Below are 21,057 nucleotides of genomic sequence, written 5' to 3'. Positions count from 1 at the left end.
CTTTATCCATTTTTTCCCAAACTTCAAATTTGATCCAATAGTAGCCACTCCGAAATCTGAGATTTTCAGTAGTGGCCATCTGACATCCTTTCCTTAGAATTCACAGTACTCACTTTAAATTCAAATAACTGATGGATAAAATTGATTCAATATGATAGTTACATTAAGTACCAATACAATTAATCACATTTTTATTGTACATTTCATCTTCAAAGTACATGCGTACTTAGGATAAAATAAAAAGTTTTTAGTAGAAAATTTGTATTTGTATTTTTTGTACGCTAATGTAAAAAATAAAGTAAAAGAAAATGAATGTACTTATATAAGCATTCTACATATGAACTTTGGTAAGTATGAACTGAATAATTATTATCACTACAAAATCTTTACTAATAAAAAAGCTGAAAGTCTGTCTGTATATCTGGATCTCGGTTTGTCTTGATGTCATTGACGCGCATAGCGCCTAGACCGTTCGGCCGATTTTTCATGAAATTTGGAACAAAGTTAGTTTGTAGCATGGGGGTGTGCACCTCGAAGCGATTTTTCGAATATTCGATTTTAATCGTTTTCTATTCCAATTTTAAGGACATTTTCCCGAGCAAAATTATAAGATGGATGAATAAATTACCAAGTCATCATAACGTGGAACCGTAAAATGGGCAAGCCAATTGGCGAGAAAGTCACCGTACATTATTTGTAAATACATAGTCGAACCAAAAGACCTTTTAACTTTTCTGCTACGGGCAAACCCGTGCGGGTACCACTAGTTCATTAGAAAATAGTAAGTACACAATTCAATGTAATTCTAGGACAAGTTGTTTCCCACAACTTACCAAGGTATATCATGGATATAGGAAATTGGTAGCATAAGTTTTCAATACTACTAAAGGCAGGGTGTCCATGCAGCTAGAAAGTCATGGATTTCGGCTATGATCAAAAATGGTCAAGGAAAATCATGATTTTCGGCAAAAAGTGCTCAAAAATCATGGAAATTGACAATTGGTCATGGATTTTGAGTTCAAGAACATGCGTATTTATCGAATTCTACACATTAGTTTAAACTTACGCATCTTGGCCATTTTTTACGCTATTACGTGTTAATCCCAATTTTTCACACATTTCTAAAGCTGATTGCATCCGCTTCTTTAATACTCGATCAGTTTTCTTTTCCTTGTGATTTTACCTTTTGGATATTTATAATTATGTATTTAGCTTTATTTTTAACCCTTCTTATATGTCTTATTGTGTAGCTGAGGACTTTTAGACTTCTAATTTTGCCAATCGCATTCGATGCAAAAATTTTAAGTCATCCATGTTGATTCAAGAGACTCTTAAAAATTATCATTAATTCTCAGCTATGTCTTAAGTTAATGAAGATTTTAAAAAATAAAATTGGTCTCAAGAATTAATTACGGACGTTCTGTACATAAATAAAATACAGAAATCAGGGAATTTTCGAAGGTAAAATTTTTAAAAAGTTCGTAAATATTACATATTTCACAACTTCGGAAATTTTACAACATTTGTAACCCCATCACAAAACTTTGGCGGTAAATATTTGGTATTGTCTGGTAAATTATTTTTTAAGTTCTTTAATATTCTATTTTTTTCTGATTATGTATGCTATTTATTGCAAACATGATTTTAGTAACTACTAAATTATTGCTAGTCACAGATAATTTAGAAAACTACTAGTAGTACCATGCTCCTATTTTTTATTCGGTAAGCTTTGAAGTTTTATACGGTAAACTGATAATTTCCCCCTTCCCAAAAATTTGAATTTTGAGCGTCCCTGACTATTAGCAGTCATAAATAATATGAATCAATAGATTATAAATTGCAGAACACATACTTACTGACATGATTTAGACTACCAAAGAGAAAAATTGTTCCATAAACAAGTGTTATAACTGGGAATTTTATGTATCATGGCTTTTTCTAATTTTACTGTGTGTGACTTACTTCTAATAAGTGTTTTACCTTAAAAAAATCTGTGTTTTCAAGAAATGATTGCTTAAATCTAAGAAATTAAAAATTATCTGCTTTGCTTAGAAAAGGGATAACTTCGATCAAGCATAATGCACTTCCCCCTTCATTTTTTTGCCTGCTCAGCTAGCAGGTTGCAATCTCTCTCTCGGTTTAAGTAGAATGTTTCTCCTCTTTTTGTACTAGAGCGCCAAATTCCTGTGTGGTTTTTTTTTTACCAACAAGCTATTTAATAATCCCCCCCCCCGTGATATGCGCCCCTAGGCCAGGGCGTATGGCCCTAAGGGGATGGCCTGGTGAGTAATCCGGACCTGTTCATAGAACAGGTAAACGCACTAGCAGTCGCCACAGTGAAGCATATTTTTGTGACTTTGTTTAAACTGTGGGCCTACACTATCAATTACCATATTTGAACTCAATGAGCATATTATAGCCCTTCTCTTCCTTGATCGTTCCATTTTTTAAAAATGCCAGAATGTTAATTTATTCCATTTTTTCAAACCTCAAATTTGATCTATCAGTGACCATTATATAATGTACATGAGTCAGTAGTGGCCATATTGCTGTTTAGAAGTGACCACCGGGTTGCCACTACTAGATCACACAATAATATTATGTCAGAAATGAGGCAGGTTTTCATGTAAAGAGATTACAACCTATTAAAATTAAAATTGAGTACATTTATGAAAAACCTTCCTGATTCAGTGGTGGCCACTCGGTGGCTACTTTTGAATTTCCCAACTTTTTTGGTACCAGTAGTGGCAAGGTAAACTGTCAGCCAAAAAAGCAACTATTTCAAGTTGAAAACGCTCCAAACATGATCTTTCACATTTCATAACATGGTTACAGCTCTAAAAATATTATTTTTGAGCATTGTTCTATTCATAATACGACATAATGTTTATATACCTCGTTACGGAGAAGCGTTAGAAGACATCTGAAAAAACATCGACAATCCAGGCGACCCTATTAAATAATTGATAACAATTTTCCATGATGCTCCACCTACTCCTCCTTCAACTGCTCACTACACTATAGCCTGAGATCTACCTCCAGCAAGTTTGAATCCGCTGCGACCCCTAGAATCCTTATTTTAAAAGTATAAACCTTAAAGTGGCTACTACTGAAGCAGTGGCCACTACTGGTGCATTTACCTTATGCCCTGAAAAAAAAAAATGCAGTGATAGTAGAAAATCCGTGGCTACGGATCGGAGTCGTGGTGTCAGTGTTTAACTCATTTTGGTATAAAGGGGCTGGAATCGGTAGTCGAAGGTTTAAAATTACAAGAGTTGGAGTCAAGAGTCGAAGGTTTAAAATTACAAGAGTCGGAGTCGAGAGTCGGAGGTTAAAATTTACAAGGTTCGGAGTCTCATTTTACAGCAAAGTCCGCAACTCTGCTAGTGCTTGCGGAGTCAGAATCAGGCAGATTAAGGGGTAAAGGAATCGGAGTCGAATGCTCTAAAAGTCCTGAAGTCGAGTCAGAACCGGTCATTTTCCCTCCGACGCCACTGGCCTGAAAAAATCCCTAGGAAACTAATCTTCCTTAAACTCTTTTAGTAGTAATACATATTCTTCTTAAGCAGGGCGTTGAACACGTTACTTTAAAAGCTTTACCGTTCTGGAAACATTTATGTAAGTCTGAGCTACCTAGATAAATCACTGATTTTTTTTTTGTTACTAGGTGGCACTGGCAGTTGTTGTTGGGTTGTCATGGGCAGTTTCTCAGTTTTTTTTTTAATGTTCTATGTCATGGCGTTCGATTAGTAACATTGGACACATTAAAGGTGAGTTTCGCACGAACCACGATGCCCCATTGGCTTTAGATTTGACACCACTGGTGATGCGATCTGGTGTGCATATAATTATTTTATTTCAGTATTTTTATTTGTATTAATCTTAGTAACGTACTTTTTTTCCAAGAGCATTACAAAAGTTTAACAGAGATGGCTGTTCAGAGCGTAGTAGTTTTGCTGCGGGAACCTGCGTTCTAACCACATCTTACACGTTATGTCTGAAATTTGCATTTACAGCAACATCTTTTTGTTAAAACCAAGTACTTTGGGCTGAAAATGTTTCAAAAAGCACAACATCAGTTAGCATAAATAAATTGTCAAAATAAGCTAACCGGTTTTTTGGGCGAACAAATATCTAATGCTTTTAATCTTTTAATGTCGAAGTATTAAATCATGTTTTTTATATTTTTTTGAAAATGATCTAATAAGTTTTTTTTTCCTTTTTCTTTTTTTTTCAGAGAGAACAAAAATATAAACTTTGTGCGATGGTTTATTTGTTAGTGACTTTTAAAAAGAAAGAATATTTGTGGTACTTTTTGATTGATGATACAAAGTCGGGAAAGTCAAGTCATTACTTTTGAAAGAAAATAACAAATTCGTGATAAAAGTCAAAATCAATAAAAAATATAGATGTACTTAATCTTTTTTTGCAAGGAAAAAAAATAAAATCCTATTTTCTTTTAAGAATTTCATTAAAATCTAAAGTATATTGAAAAAAAAAAAAAAACTTCAACAATAGTATCCAGTTTAGCAATTTTCTGGAACAATACTGTACTGATACACGGATTCATTCATTTATTTATTTTTGGTGTAAAGAAGCTACTTTTGGTGATCCCCACAGCCATATATGCGTCTATATTTGACTGCAAAGTTTCCAACTCAGGACCCTCCTCTTTCGAATGAAAACCCTGAAATAAATTGGTAGGAGTGTCATTTGTATACGAAAAGAAGTTCGGAATATTCGGAAATTGAATTTTATTTCACTCTTCTCCACCTGCTTATTTTTCAACGCTTATCCTCCGCTCATCTAAGAATTTCTTTTCATTTTTTTCTATTACGTAAGCCGTTGAAACTTTCGGTACATGCTGAACCGGCTTATCGTGGTCGTTTCGTTTGTATGTCATTATTTGAGAAGCTTGTGTGAATACTAGTAAGTCACAAGACAGTAGATTTATTTTTAAATTGACTGTCGTTTTCTCCTGTTTTTCCTTCACAAATAAAAACCAACAGCAACGAAAAAACTTTGGACTCTGTGTCCGTCAAAGATTTTGCTGCCGGATGAGTACTTCTTTTATTCCTTTTTTTTATAGAGTATTAATAGTAGGAAATGAATTAAAAAGTACATAAATAAAACTTTGCTTAGGTGTTAAAACCCTGTTCAAAAAGGATTTAAATGTTAAAAATAACATAAAGAATTACAGTAATAATTACACAGAAATAATAAATATTGCTGAAAAATCATAGAAAAAAAACGAAAATTAATCCCGGAAGAATCACAAAAGACATCGAATAAGGTATTACTACTATTCAATATTATGAGGTTTTTTTTTTTTTTTTTTTTTGAGTTAGAGAAATATTTTAACGTGGACAAGCAAAATCGTCTGAGTACCGGTCAGGGTCAGGGCCGGTTCCGCTAGACCACCTGTTGAGAATTACTGATTTAAATCACTCAATTCCCTCTCATTATAGGTAAATTCTGCAAATTAAAATTTAAGTACTATTTATTTGTTTGCTTGTCAAAAAGATATATAATTTCGTTTTCTTATGTAAATATTCGCTTGGATTTATCAACATGCTTCTTTAACTTTGAGATATCCTTTACTCCTTATGTATGCATTAAACGTATGTATACACTGACATTTTACTGCGAATTTCTATTGGGGTTGTTTCCTTCAGCCAAAAGTACTCTTTTTAGTCACTGAAATTGATAGAATAAGCAAAATAGATAACACGGACCCATAAAATACTTTCATTTTCCCAACAGTTATTTTTTAATTATTTTTTTTAAATGTCCGATTTTTCAAACAAGGCTTGGCCTTTATGACGTCACAAATGATGCACTTAGGCGCATATTTCTACTGTGTTTCCACGTTATGATAATCAAGAAGCGAATTAAATATTGCGCTCTACGCTTGCTATCAACCATATCGTTGCCAGTACAAGTGAGTAAAGATGTGAATTAAATATAGTGGACTGTGAATGGCAGCACTGAATGGCATTTTATCATTTGTGATGTCATCGGCAGAAGCGTAAACAATAAAAGCGCACCAATTAAAGTTTTTTTTAATATTAAAATTAGTCAAATGATTTAAAAAATGGTTAGATCTTATGTTTTTAAATATGTTCTTTCAGAAAAAAAATACTTTCAAAATTTAGGAAACGACCACATTCTCAATATTATTACTTGTCTTTTTTCAAAACTAAATAAAATTGTTTTATTAATTGGGGGGAGGGGGTGAGGTTTCTCAGTCTATTATCTGGTACTCTTCTAAATAAATAAACTACTTAGCATACGATTTTTTGAGATAAAATATAGTTTTTAGTTTTAAAATGATAACGTTTTTGCAATTAGCATTTTAAGTATTAATTGAGATCAACTATTCCTAATTGCAGTAATTTTTTATGTTATGGCATGTTTTGATTTTAAATGTTTAGTACATTTTGTATAGTGCACCCGGAGAAAAGTGAAGTAATTCATTTGGTTTACCTATTGATTCATTTATTAATCGGCTTGCGAATTCCATCTTAAGAGTATTTTATTTATTATTTTTTTTAATCTGGACAAAGTGAATGGGGACCTGATGGTTGACACCTTCAATTTTCCTCAAACTTTTAGGATAATTTACTAGTATTGTGATAAGAAAAAGGTAAGTTTCTTTCCTCTCTAATTTGACTTGTTGGCCCTCGAGTGGATGTCTAAGTGGTCGTGAGAAAAAAAAGCTAAATATATGTGTTTTGCTTCAAAAGCAATGAGTGAACAAAGCCAATTCTTTTAAATAAGTTTACTGCTTGATACTAGGTACATTTTAGTATAAATAATTTGGTGACTCACTCATGGCTTTGAAGGCGAAGGTCAATTGAAAATGCGACTTTTTAAACATTTTTTGCCTTGTTCGGGGCAGAATATCTGCTAAAGCTGTGAGTAACCCTCGGAAATAAGTATATGATTAACTACTCACTTCAGTATAGTACTAAGAAAAATATGAAAAAGGTTTCGTTTCTCTTGGCTTTAGTAGTTAAATGGTCTCAAAGTCGATGATTTTTTTTTAAAAATGGCGAAGTTCAGAGGTCAATAACTTTGTTCGCAACGATTCAACATTTTTGGGACACAGCTGTAGTCATAGTCCGATTGGTGTAGTTTATGGTCCAGGTTAGAAAGCCATGGCTTTCAATTTTTTCAGTTACGCGGTCTCAAAGTTGATAATTTGAAACAAAAAGAATCAAAGTTTTAAGTCAATTACTCTAAAACGTCTGAGTCAATAACTTTGAGCAAGAGCGTTAATTATGCTCTACGTGGTGTAATTTTAGACTCATGTCAGAAAACCATGAGATCTAATCATCTTACGTAATTAATCGGTCTCAAAAATGACGATTTCAATATGAAAGAGCGTTTTTTCACGAGTTTATATGCGCGCTACTCAAAATTTTATAAGCTCAAACTCACATAAATACTAGAACGGATCAACAGACAAATGTACTTTAAGCTCCCAAAATTCCAAGCTTCCAGCGTAATAAAATTTTCTGTAACCTTTCTCTCAACGTGGCAATTCTTCTCACAAAGCTGATCCGTCATTTTGCAGCACTATATTTTGGAGGTCCTAGATCCTCAGGATTCGGATCTTGGAAGCTGAGCATTTGCATTGTTTAGCTTCAGTGACATATCTACACCTCTATGAGATTTATTCCATTCGGGGATGATCGAGCTGGGACAGTTTAAAAAATTTAGATCAGTTGACGTGGAATTACTCTGGTACAACATTGCGACATTTCACATGCATCTTTTGTTATTTTTGACTTTACAATGATCATAAATCAATGCTATTGTTTAGGAAGAGGATTACAATTGGGTAAGAGTTGAGTTCATACTGAGACACACACATACATTTATACAAGCCTACATAATAGGTAGATAGCTGATATAACATTTTGCATATATTTCGAACTCAGATTAGAAATTCAAACATCATTTTTTTTTGCTTTACAATGCATTTGTGTTAAATTTATCTTATGAGACTCAAATTTCATAAATTTATAAAGTGTAGCAAATAATAATAAAGGCTACGGATCCTTGTTCTAATTATAATCGATGGCCAAATATTAGGATTTCAACTGTATTCAGTGTAGTTTCAATGTTCCCGAAAAATTCTCAGGTTCTTAAGAAAATGAAGAAAACTCAGCATAGAGAAAGATAACGGCTCAAAGAAAAAATCTAAAGGATGAATTATTTATTATTCAAGTCGGTCTAATACATCTTCGGAAATGATCTTCGTCTGAAACCTTTATAATGGAGAAGATGCAAAAATAAAAAATGACTACGGCAGAAAATTTGGATGTTATAAAAAAAAGAAAAAAGCGATTCATTCATGAGAGACGTATAGAAGAGTATTTATTGTACACATAATATAGTTAGCTTTTAAGTTTAAGTTTTTACTCGATGCCTTAGATCATTTTTGGTTAATTAATTTAAATGAGAAATTGGCAGTTTTAGATATTTTTAAAAATGATGAGTCACAGTCATTGCTAGACTCTAAAAATTTTATTTATTTTTGTGTTTAACTTTTTTTATTTCATTTCATTGTATCGTACTTTTAGGTATTGTTTAGGAGTATTGTTAGGAGCTTTTTTTTTGTTTAATGAGAAAGTATTGACTATAGGGTTTGTTCCAAAAGAAATGAGCCTTTTTCAAAAAAAAAAAAAAAAATAGGTTGATTGATTAAATATGTAATACAACTTAATACTCTTCAAAATAGTCAACTCCTGAATCTATATGCCTTTACCAATAAAGTTTTCCATGCATCGTAGGCCCTCTGGAACTCGTTCTTGGGAATGATGTTAAGACACATCGTCGTGGTGTTTTGAATGTTGTCCAGGGTCTCCAGATGCTTTCTTTTCAGCTCTCTTTCCTTCCTTGGGAACAAGAAGTCTGCCGAGGCTACTTAACGAGTGCTCGCGACATCGTGGCTATAGGGAGGTGCTGTGGCACCGTTGAAACACCGATACGGGTTAGAAAGTGTGAATTGGAAGCCTCCAAGTCTTTTGAAACAATTCGATGAACATCCGTTTTCGACAAATTTAATTGTTCTGACATCAACCGAACACATTCGGTGGCCTTTGTTCACCAAATCTCACATACGAGTGACATTATCGTCCACTCACGATGTTGATGAACGCCCAGAACGGGTCTCAAAGGTCAGTTCTTGCCGACTTTCCTTGAACCTTGTGCCACTTTTCAGTAAGTTACCGCCCTATAGCCAGGGCAAAGGCAGAAACACACATTAAATATACTGCCAGCTCAATAATTCCAGCCCAGGACTGCAGTTTCAGGCTTTATTAGCACTCATCAGCCCTGCATAGGAAGTGACTGAGCTGGAGGTGGAAAACCTCTTAAGGAAGCCAAGAGTGCCAAACAAACTGGTAGCTAATACAGAATTAGCTCTGACCAGACAAGTGACCGAAGCAATGGTTCGGTTCAACTCGAAGATTGAAGGCAAGGCATGGTATATTCAGTAAGTTACCGGGCCCTATAGCCAGGGCTAAGGCAGAAATACATGAGATACACCACCAGCTCATTCAATTCCGGCCGAAGACTGCAGTTTCGTAAGTATTAGCAACTCATCAGCCGGCATAGGAGTGACTGAGCTGGAGGTGGAAAACCTCTTAAGGAGGCCAAGAGCTTACATATCATTACCAAAAATATGATCAAGCAGGTATCTTCCATCTATTACATATGAGGCAGTGAGAAGCAAGGGGATGCAAGTGGCAAAATTAAAAATTTGTAGATAACCAGTACAAATGGTTGGTGAACCTCTACTCTATCTTGAGGCAAGAGATGGTAATAGTAGACCTGGTAGTTGCTTCTATACAGCATGATTTAGAAAAGAAAATCAGTGAAAGCCTACCTAGGATCTTATCTTTAAACGCGTTTTATTCAAAACTTGAAAATGTCCACTTACATCCCTTTGTTTTTCACTGCCTCATATATGACACCAGCTGTTCGTTCTGTGATGGTGGATGAACCTTTTGCTTCAAATAATAGCAATTTAACGATACAAGATTTCTTTCCTTCTGAAACCAGATTCATCGAATACTGATGGAGGATCAGCGCATAACTCGTACCAGAAGTTTTAACAATTTGTTATTCCATCTTTACTGTTCATACCATTAGGTGTAAAAGATGGTTTGAGCTTACACATCTTTACAGATAGTAACTACTCTCGTAACAGAAGCTAAAGACATAACTGTATACCTCCTTTGCAAAGAAATGCCACAAATTTGTTTGCCTTCAATATCCTTTGATGTTACTACCTGAATGTTAAAGGTCTCATCGCAACTCATCTTATCATCAACGAGCAATAACACTACCAACTTGAGATGGAAGAAACTTCAGGGGGTTTTAGAAACGAATTGTGATTTCCGAAGTAGAAGACAAAAAGGTGGAAATATTTAGCATTCTATTGTTGTATTGCTCATTGCTCTCATCAAGACTTGTTCTATCGTTGAATCACTACAGGTTCTAGACCACCTGAATTGGTCACTGCGTTAGATCGTTGGATAGCTGATGTTTTAGCTGATGTTTGATGTGATCAATTTTTTTTATCGCATAATGTACTCAAAAGTTTCAGATAGTGTTGCAAGTATATATCTGCATATTTAGCATAATTCACATAACCAGCTGCGTAAAGAAGAGGTAGCTCGGTGTTTGCCAATGAGACCCCCCACCGACTTAGAGGGTGCAAAATTGCAGCATTGCCAGTCTCACTATTGGCAATTTCGGTTTGTCTCCCCTTACGGTGATGGCAAAAGATTTTAGAAAAGTTGAAGTAAGTAAATCAAGAAGAAGTAGGGAAACTTTGGTCAATTTGGAATTTTGTTTTCCAGCGCCCTAAACAGTTTAATAACTCCAATCACAAATAATTTGGTTACTGAGCTCGCTTAGATCTTTTAGAATTATCATTCTGACATTACCATATCATTGTGTGGCATTTTGTACTTCGGAAAAGTTTAAATCAGGGAAATTTTTTCGTGAACTTCACTGCAATAGTTGATTTTAGAATGTAAATTCAGGATCCCCCCCCCCCAAAAAAAGCGATGACGCACCCCTTAAGTGTGACGGAGTGTCCATCCAGAATAAAAGCCCTCAAAAAAGAAAGAAATTCCCCTTGAAAAAACTGCCTTAAAAATTTCAATGACGCAAAGGTGCTCCATGACCCCTCCCCCCATTCCCCCGCCCCGCCTGTGCACCCCTGTTAATTAAATTTTTTTTCTGTGAGAGTTTATTATTTTACAATTATAGAGTGGTTTCTGCGAGGTTTGAGAATTTTTTTTTAAGTAATAGGAATTATTTTAATATAAATAGAGGATTATTTCGTCCCCCCCTTCCCCCCAAAATCCGACGCGCAAAGTGCAGGGAGTTTTAACCCCTTCTTGCTAGAAGGGTAAGAAGTAAATTTAAACAGGTTTCACCTTTTTTTTTTTTTTTTTTTGATGTTTGGGTTTGGTCATTTTTTGGCCTAATTTTACTGTACTATTTGCACCGGTTTCGCAAATATACGGTGTACAGTCGCGTGGCCAAAAAAAAAAGAGGCTCATTGGTTTTGTAAAACTATGAAATGATGGACCCGCCTGTTCTACGTTTTTGAACAGGGATAACAGAGTAAAAGCAGGATCGGGACTTCGAACCTTAATAAGAATAAAATGCAGTTGAAGAAAAATTAGTTACACTGATTATTGAAACATAAACAACAACCAAGTATTTTTTTGGTTACACTAAGTGGCATATAATTGCATACTTTTGCGTTTTCAGCTACATCATTATATAGGTTTACTAAATAACTGTGTGAACAAGAACCTTTATATAAGGACGAATTTATGAACTTTTTAGAACAGCGGCAAACTTTATAAAAGAAGGAACACGCATGAATTGAGTCAGACTTCTGGTTTAAAACATATATTCACTTAAGAAACACTTCGTAAACGGCATAAAATACATAAGTTGTATAACGCCTCCATTTTTTTTTTTTTTTTAACTGACAAATTTCCATATTGTAATTGAAAAAGATACTTTCTGACAAAAAACTTTAAGCACCGCTGAGAATAGAATAGCTGCTACTTAATAAAATCACTTTTCTGCTACAGCTACTTATCTGCTGCATTGAAAAGTCGCATATTCAAGCATTGTACATTTTATTTTTCTGAACCAAAAAAAGGGGGGGGGGGAATAAACCAATAAACCGAAAAAGCGAAGGCAAAAACAATAATACATAAATGTTATGAACCAATTTTTTTAACAAGAAAATATTTTCAAAATATTTACACAACATTTACAGTGTAAATTATAACCTAGTGTCTGAAACATATCTTGTTTGATTTCGAACCGTTAGTTTTTTAATAGGATATAAAAACCCTTATAAACTAGAGAAACTTTATTATTAGTGTTCAGTTTTGTTAATAGATGGCGCAACTAAGTGCCGCTTCGAAAATTTTTCAATACGAGGAAAAACAAGATTTGAAATAGCTCTTTTCCTTTGAAATATTTAACTTTTCTGTCCTAGAAGATGGAAGTAAAAAAAATCACTTATTTGACTTTAGTTTGATTAATCTGAGGGAAAAAAAAGCCTACGGATTAGAAAGGTTATGCAAAAAGTAAAAATATTTAAAGAAAATTATGAAATTGCATTCATTTCAATTGCATCAATTGCATAAATTCATCTTTTCGCAATGTCTTAATAAATCTTAATTTATTCAAAATTGAAATGAAAATGGCAGTTAAAAGTCTTAATCCTTTTACAAAAATAAAATCATCTCTCATTCTGCTGCGATAAATTCGAAAGAAATTTAGCTTCAATAGGTCTTTAATTTAATTAACAAAAATTTCATTCTTTAAATTTTATTGCAAGATTTTCTTTTGTTTTTGTCTTTTAACGATATTTTGCTTCAAAATCTACTTCTCCCTTTTTTTTAGTAATACAACGTTTTTAACTCAAAACTCTTTCAGGCGTTATAAAAGAAGAAAAAAAAAACATACTTAAAAAAATATAATAATAATTTGAATTTTGACATCTTAAATTCAAATTATGTTTCTCGCAATTATGAATTGCAAAAGGACCCCACTCATTACGTTTCATGTTTCTACAAACTGCTCTTGTCGCAATCATAATTAAAAAAAAAAAAAAAAAAAAAAACAGAATTTGAATTTAGTGTGTTAAAATTCAAATAAATGCCAGGAGCTGCATGCTAAATGTTTGTTGTATGGTAAATGTTGTGTGTAGGATGTTAGATGTCGTGTGCTGGATGCTGGATGTTGAGTGTTGGAAGCTGATTTTGTACAAAGATGATGTGTGTTCATGTGGATTGTATGCCGAAGCTACAAGCTAAATGTTGTTTGCTGTATGGTAAATGTTGTGTGCAGGATGCTAGATGTCGTGTGCAGGATGCTAGATGTCGTGTGCTGGATGCTGGATGTCGTGTGCAGGATGCTAGATGTCGTGTGCTGGATGCTGGATGTTGAGTATTGGATGCTGATTTTGTACAAAGATGATGTGTGTTTATGTGGGTTGTATGCCGGAGTTATATGCTAAATGCTGTTTGCTGTATGGTAAATATTGTGTGCTGGATGCTAGATGTCGTATGCTGGATGTTTAGTGTTGGATGCTGGTTTTGTGCAAAGAGGATGTGCGTGCCGGTGGACCAGAGGAAGTTGCATTTTATGCATAAACAAATAAAATCAAAGGAAAATCGAATAAGGACACGTCAAAACAATAAACAGTCGAGATTGCTTACAAAGAAAAAATACAGAAAAGAAGGAAAAGAAAAAAAAATGGGGGGGGGGAGACAGTAAAAGGGCAGATTAGAAATTGCCAAAACATATTTAAGAACATAAAACGCAGTTCTTCAAATTACGACAGGTAAATGAATGCATGCATAAGTACCGTTTTATTGCCATCATTTTAAATTGGTTTAGTTTCTTATGTTCATGTTAGTCTTAATTGTTTTTTTTTAATTTAGCTGCAGTTTTATGACCTTATTGAAAAACTTACAATACAGAATTTATTTATTATCAATGTATAAATAACTAAAAATAAACAGCACTGAAGCTGTAAAAAATCTGACTTTTCGTAACTTAACAGCAAATTACATTCAAAAGGAAGTAATTGTAACTTTGGTTTTTTGTGATTCAACCTTATGGTTTTGACGATTATGAACAGGAGTAAAGGATACCTATGAGTTGCATTTATCGGGCACAATTAAACCAAAATAGCTTTGTTTATTAAATGCACTCATATTTTATACATAATTTTTAAACTAGAAATCACTCGATAGTAAAGCCGTTGATATAATTTTAGAAATACAGCGCAATTAATTATTATTAAATGCATTTACCACGCATAATTATTCTTGATGATTTAACTCTTTCCATTTTTAGAAAAAAAAAGAAAAAAAAACGTTCCTAGCCGGATAATTTGATAATTCATAGCACATAAAACACATATAAAAAAGCTATTCTTCTGGTTCCACTGTATTGTTTTAGGCTTGACTGAACATTACCTTTATAGAGAAGAGATAAGGGGTTGGTAGTTAAACCTCTGAAACTTTGTCTGAGCGGCTGTTATAGTGGAATTGATATAGCTCACAGCATTCAAGTTTTTAATTGAACATGATTATTTATCTATTTACTTATTTATTTATCTATCGATCGATTTATCTATCTAGTTATCATTTTATTCATTTTTTTTATTATCTTGTACATAATTTTCTGCAATAAAATTTAATCGAAGTCTTTTAAATTCATCTCTGTGGCATAGCAGAGACTCTAAAGCGCGCTACTATAAACGATATTGACCATAAGTACTGAGTTCCTTATGAAAAAGCTTTAATAATGAACGAGAGTCCCTTTAAATCACTACCTAATTGTACCCTCGAAAAATTTCTCTACCAGTTATAAAATTACATAAAATATTATAATATAAGTTGTGCACTTTCAAAAACTTCAGAAATAGCTCCCGAAGACTAACCTCATTATGTATTTTATGATTCAATGAGCTAAGTACTATACAGCTGCCTTTTTATATAAAGTAAAGGGTGAAAACATATTTCATTATATTACCGGAAGAGTTCAAAACGTTTTTAATACACTGAAAAATTTGAAGCGGCTTCAAATTAACTAAACTTGCTTAACGTTAATTGAATGACTTATTTTTTTATTTTGAAATAAGTAGGGAAATGGGCGGCAAAGTGAAATATTTAAGATGACTTACTTTTTTCAAAAAGAGAAAATAAGATACTTATTTTTAAAATTACTGTACATTTAGAAAAAAAAAAAAAACGATGTTTGACGTAGTAAATTTTGAAACATTTTTTATTTTTGACAATTTAGTATTTTCAAAAAATATATATGAATAAATGAAGTGGAAATTTTCCTCTTTTTTATGGGTAAGAATGAAAAACTAAATATTTAATAAATGAAATATTTTCTATTCGATTATTAATAAATAAATGAAAAAATTGACGGAAAATTAAAGTAATTATTCAACTAATACCTGGAAAAAATAAATGAGTTAATGCAATCTATATATATAAAAATGAATGTTTGTCTGTATGTCATCCATGAACTCAAAAACTACCCGGCAGATTTGGCTGAATTTTTCACCGTTTGTTATTTTTGGTACTGGGAATGTTTATAGACCAGTTCGAAAAAAATCCGATCGATAGTTCCTTTTTTATTCCAATTTAAGTCACAATCCATTGGAGAAATTCGAATAAAATTATCGACTGCAGAAATTAATTCGCGCGAAAGATCTCATTGATAAGAAGTTAGCTGTTGCCATTTTTCTTGAGTTTGAACAAATAAATTCTTTCTTTATTGTTTTATGGCTTTTCATGCAACGGGGGGATTTAAAACTTTTTCTATTTGATATTTTTAGCGATTGATTGATCTTGAAAACTGCGTGAGTACAAAATTTGAGTATAGTCACGGCTTCACTTGATACCTGGACCGATTATTATGAAAATTGCTATATATATGTATTTTTCCACGGAGAAGGTGCATAATATGCTCATTGAAGCCACTCGCCACCAGGTGGCACTGCAGAGTAGCAACTTCTGCCCCGTTCAACCGATTGTCATGAAAATCAGTATAATGATGTATTTTTTGTTGGCGTAGCAACGCGCGTCGGGTACAGCTAGTAGTTAATAAATAAGAGAAGATAAATGAATGAATGCTGAAAAATTGAATTATTAAATGAAGGGTTGTAAATGAAACAACCGATTAAGGAATACGTAAGTAAAATAATAAATGATTGAATAAGTAAGCAAAATGAACTAATTCACTAAGCCCTAAACAATTATATCCGTTTGTACTTGACTGTCATTGTGAAAATATTAATTAAAACCCAAATCGGCTTAGTGTGAAATAAATAGATTCTGCTCTGACTTTTAGTAATTCTCTTAAAATTGCTTGTATTATTCTTGTGCTGTGCTTTGATCTTTAGAGCTAACTTTTTCCTGACTGAAATAGACTACATGTGTGACTAATTAGTTAAAATATTACCATACAGGAGGTGCTAAAAACGACCGTAAATATTTCACCATTTCCCTTTGCACCGCTATTTCGCTTTGCCCCACATTCTCTCTACATGTCTTGAACTAATTATTTTTTTTAAATATTTCTTCTATAAGTTTCGTTTGCATTTTCTCCCCATACCTTTTAAAAAACACTTAGGAAAAATAATTTCTGTACTTATACCGACTTCTTCGTGACAAAGGCTTTTTATTACATATCTGAATCAGAGTAATTACTCAAGTCTTCTTTTAATCTATTCATAATTTAATTTTAAAAGATACATAAAAAACCATAGCTTCAAATCCAACTGTTAAAAACCTTACAAGTACCTTAACATCAAAGTATTAAAATTTCCGACCTTTCCAGAAAAACATTGAGCTCAATTTCCGAGATTTATTCCTCGAATTACATTTGACATTTAAACTGCCTTTTGAAAAGGAGCTTATACCTACTTGACTCAAACTGTAATTATTTTACAATGTTTGCTTTTTCCTCTAGAAGCTCTCAAAGGCTCTTAAAAGATTAACTTGAATGATGACACTATCTCTTAAAGCCCACACGCTTTTATTGTCAGCTTCGCTAATCGATTACATCTAGGAATATTGCGTAGCGAAGAAGAGAATGAATTTGAAAAGAAATTCGTATCTCTTTTCAAGATCGAAATGAATATAATGGTACAAACTGTTTATATTTTATGTAAATCGATGGAATAAGCAGCATTTCCGATGCATTCGAAACAAGCAATTTCAGCCGTGATGCCAGCTTTATTTTCTTACTTCCTTAGAAATGAAAGTTTTAGTAAAAGTCTTGCTCGATTTTATATCTTATTTATTTCTTTTCTGGAATTCATTTCAAGTAGATATATAGTTTAAAATTTTCTGTTTTGCTCATAAGCAACTACAGCATTATAATTCATTCTTTGTTATTCCTTTTCTTAGTTTCACAACAAATTGTTATTAAATGATAAGTTGATGTGAAATTTAAGATGGATAAGTGTAAAAGATAAATGTTAAAATAAATTCGTTCCTCCATAGTAGACTGAAATGAAAATAATGGGAAAAATTTTATATGTTACTTAAATAAAATTAATGAGTATCATTTTCAATGCATTCGTAGAAAACTGTATTTCAGCCCTGATGGCAGTTCTCTTCTAATTCGTTAGAAACTGAAGTTGTATTTGCTTAGTTTTATTTTTTATTAAAGACTAGTTATTTTTGGAATGGCATTTCACGTCGATATGCAGTTCAGATACTTAAATTGTGTGCATAAACAACAATGAAGTTCATTATTACATGATAATTTGTTGTGAAATCAAGAATGCAAACATAATATCACCGAAAATAATACGCTGAAAACAAATCCTATCGCAAACAAGTGTTTTGGTTACTTAGCACCAATTTTTCTGCAAAAAAGAACGTTTGACGACAAAAACATTTGAGGGAAGTATTTACAATTTAAAAAAAATAACCTGTACAACACCGAAAAATGTGCCGGAACTTGTAATTGATATTTTTTCTACGTAACTGTGTTTTTATCTTTGTAAGCTATCATACAAATTTAAATATTTTATTTTTATGGACAACTGTATTTCACCTCAAACATTTTTCACACGCGTGGATCCAATGTAAGAAATGTGACTGACACCGTTCAAAAACAAAAAAAAAAAAAAAATAATTTGAATTTTGACATCTTGAATTCAAATTATGTTTTTCGCAATCACAAGTGTGTGTATGTAGGCGTGTGTGTCTGTGTGTGGGGGTATGTGTGTTTGTGTGTAGGGGTATGTGTATGTGTGTGTAGGCATGTGTGTTTGTCTGTGTGCTGGCATAAGTGTGTGGGTAGTTGTGTGTATGTGTGTGGGGGGGTATGTGTATGCGTGTGTGTGGGGGGTATGTGTATGTGTGTGTAGGCATATGTGTTTGTGTCAGTGTGCAGGCATGAATGTGTGGGTAGTTGTGTGTATGTGTGTGTATGTGTGTGTGTAGTTGTGTATGTATGCGCGTATGTGTAGGACATGAGCCGGCCGACGGTGACAGGGTGCGGAGGGTGGCGGTGGGAAAATAAAGTGATAGGACATCAAAACAGTCAAATGAGAACAATAAGCAATCGTGATTGCTCAAAAAAAAAAAATCCAAAACAAAATGTTAACAAAAGTAACCCACGGTCATTTTGATCGTCGTCGGCCTTTCGAAATTTACATAAAAAAAAAGAAAAATTGATGATTTTTTTTAGTGGATGAGGTTTATCAATATTAAAAAAAAATTTAAAAAAAAACACATCAAAGGAATGAGATAAACCAAAAATCTTTGAGTGTATTTTAAATTCTTTTACTGTCAAAATGACCGATCTGTCGTTCTAGAGTTAAAGAAGACTTTAATATGGGGAGGCTCAGTTGGGCCAACATAAATGTGTTTGTTCTGATCAGAACTTTACTCCTTTGTAGTAATGTGGACTGTGACATGTCTCTGGATTGGATTCCAAATAAAGCCACATGACGCATAAACAGTAATTTAAAACTCAGAAGAACTTTTTTAAAGTTTCAAAGTGATCTTATAAACATGATAATTCGCTTTTAACTTTTACTATTTATTCACGCCACTTTAAAGAAATCTTTGAAAGACAAATATTTTTGAAGATATCCCTCGGAAAACTATATTCATAAACTCATATTTTTACGTCGACGTGCAGTTTTATTTTGGCTTTATAAAGAAGCTTGAGAATGTCAGGATATTTTATGAGAAGGATTTAAATGGTAATCAAAGATATGCACCAGAGGTTCAATGGGTATGTTTTATTTATTTCTTCCTGTATGACCAGAGACTCCTTGATCCTTATATTTGCAGTAATAAAAGGCAACGAATTTCAGTACTCTCGGTGATAAATTTATGGGTTTTTGTATAAAAATACGATTTAGTTAGAAAGAAAACGTTCCAGAACTGTGAATTGATCGCTTTCCTGCTTTTATTTAGCTCTAAAGGTGGAACAAAATGATTTTAGCTGTAAACTATTACTTATAATAACGTTAGCCGTACAAACTTTTGAAATAATTATAATTTTAGAATGTATATGCTTGCGATTGTTTTTAAACTAGAAATTGCGTCTTTTTAATACCTTTTAGTTTAATACCTTTTATAGTGGAATCGAAATGATTTGAAATAATTGGAACTGGACCATATTCAGAGTAAAGCATTCTTTAGATAGGGCCTTAAAACCTGTACCTAAAAGGTAAAAAGTATTATTTATCCATTATTTTTGAAATGAAAATTTAAACATCATCTTACTTAAGTTTTGCATTTAATTTTTAAAAAATCATTTCAAAGCTCATAGATGACTATATTCGGTAGTACAAATCTGCAAAAGGAAAAAAAAATCTTGGGTAACTTTGCTTTTGTTGCTTATTGTCCTTTAGATGCAGAAGTAAAACTTAAATTACACAGTATTGTGGCAATTAATTGGGAAATGCATTTTTTGTCAAATACATCAGTTTTATTCAAGTTTTTTATTAATACATTTGAAACTAATACTTAATTTGACCTCCCCGAGACGTAATACAATCGCAGACACGTTTTGGCCTGGAATGCACTAGACTGGCCTATATAGTTTTAATTTCTACGTCTTTATAACATACGTCAACAGCAGAAGAAATGAGCTTTTCCATCGTAGTACTGTCAAACTTATGAAGTCGTTTTTTTAACGACAGCCAGCATTTTTTCTGTCGGATTTAAGTCCGGTGAGTTTCCGGGCCAATCCTGTACAGTAAGTTTGTTTTTAGAGCCGAAATTGGCAATTTGCTTCGGTGTGTGACATCGCGCCCCGTCTTGCTGAAAAACGCCATCTCCGTTTGCCAAAGCTTAGACATGGTTGGAAGCACATTTTGGGGTCAATATCGATTCGTAGCTGGCACTGTTAATCATTCCTTCTACGGGAACAAGGTTTTCTGTCCCTGAAACGTAGAAACAACCTCAAAACATCTTTTTGGGTGAATACTTGGGTGCTTGATTGATGTGGTGCAAACGAAGAGGTTCTCCTTTGCTCCTTCTCACGAACTTGGATCAAAATATTTGAACTACAAAATGTGATTCGTCAGGAAATAAAACCTTCTCAGTGCTTTTCATTCCATGTTTTATATTTCCGTTCCCATTCTAACCTTTTATTCTTCATGCGAGGCGTGAGAAGCTGCTTCTCGTACGGTTGACGTGCTTTCCGCTCATGTTCTAAAAGCCTGTATCTCACTGTTGAAGGTGCAATATCAACACCAGCTGCCACCATGGACTTGGACAGATCAAAACTAGTTAATCGAGGATTCATAACATTCATTCGATGTAAACTTATGTCGTCAGGACCCGAAATTGATCTTTTTCGGCCGCATTTTCCAATATGGTTGGTTCCAGCATTTCATGTTGTCCTAAACCGCTGCCATGTCCTAACGACACTTGATTTATTCACTCCACATATTTTTCCTATTTGTTCTAACGTTTTAGAAGTGTTTAATCTAAGTGC

Source organism: Uloborus diversus, chromosome 7 (genome assembly GCF_026930045.1).
Source record: "Uloborus diversus isolate 005 chromosome 7, Udiv.v.3.1, whole genome shotgun sequence".
Classification (NCBI taxonomy): domain Eukaryota; kingdom Metazoa; phylum Arthropoda; class Arachnida; order Araneae; family Uloboridae; genus Uloborus; species Uloborus diversus.
This window is presented reverse-complemented; position numbering follows the sequence as displayed.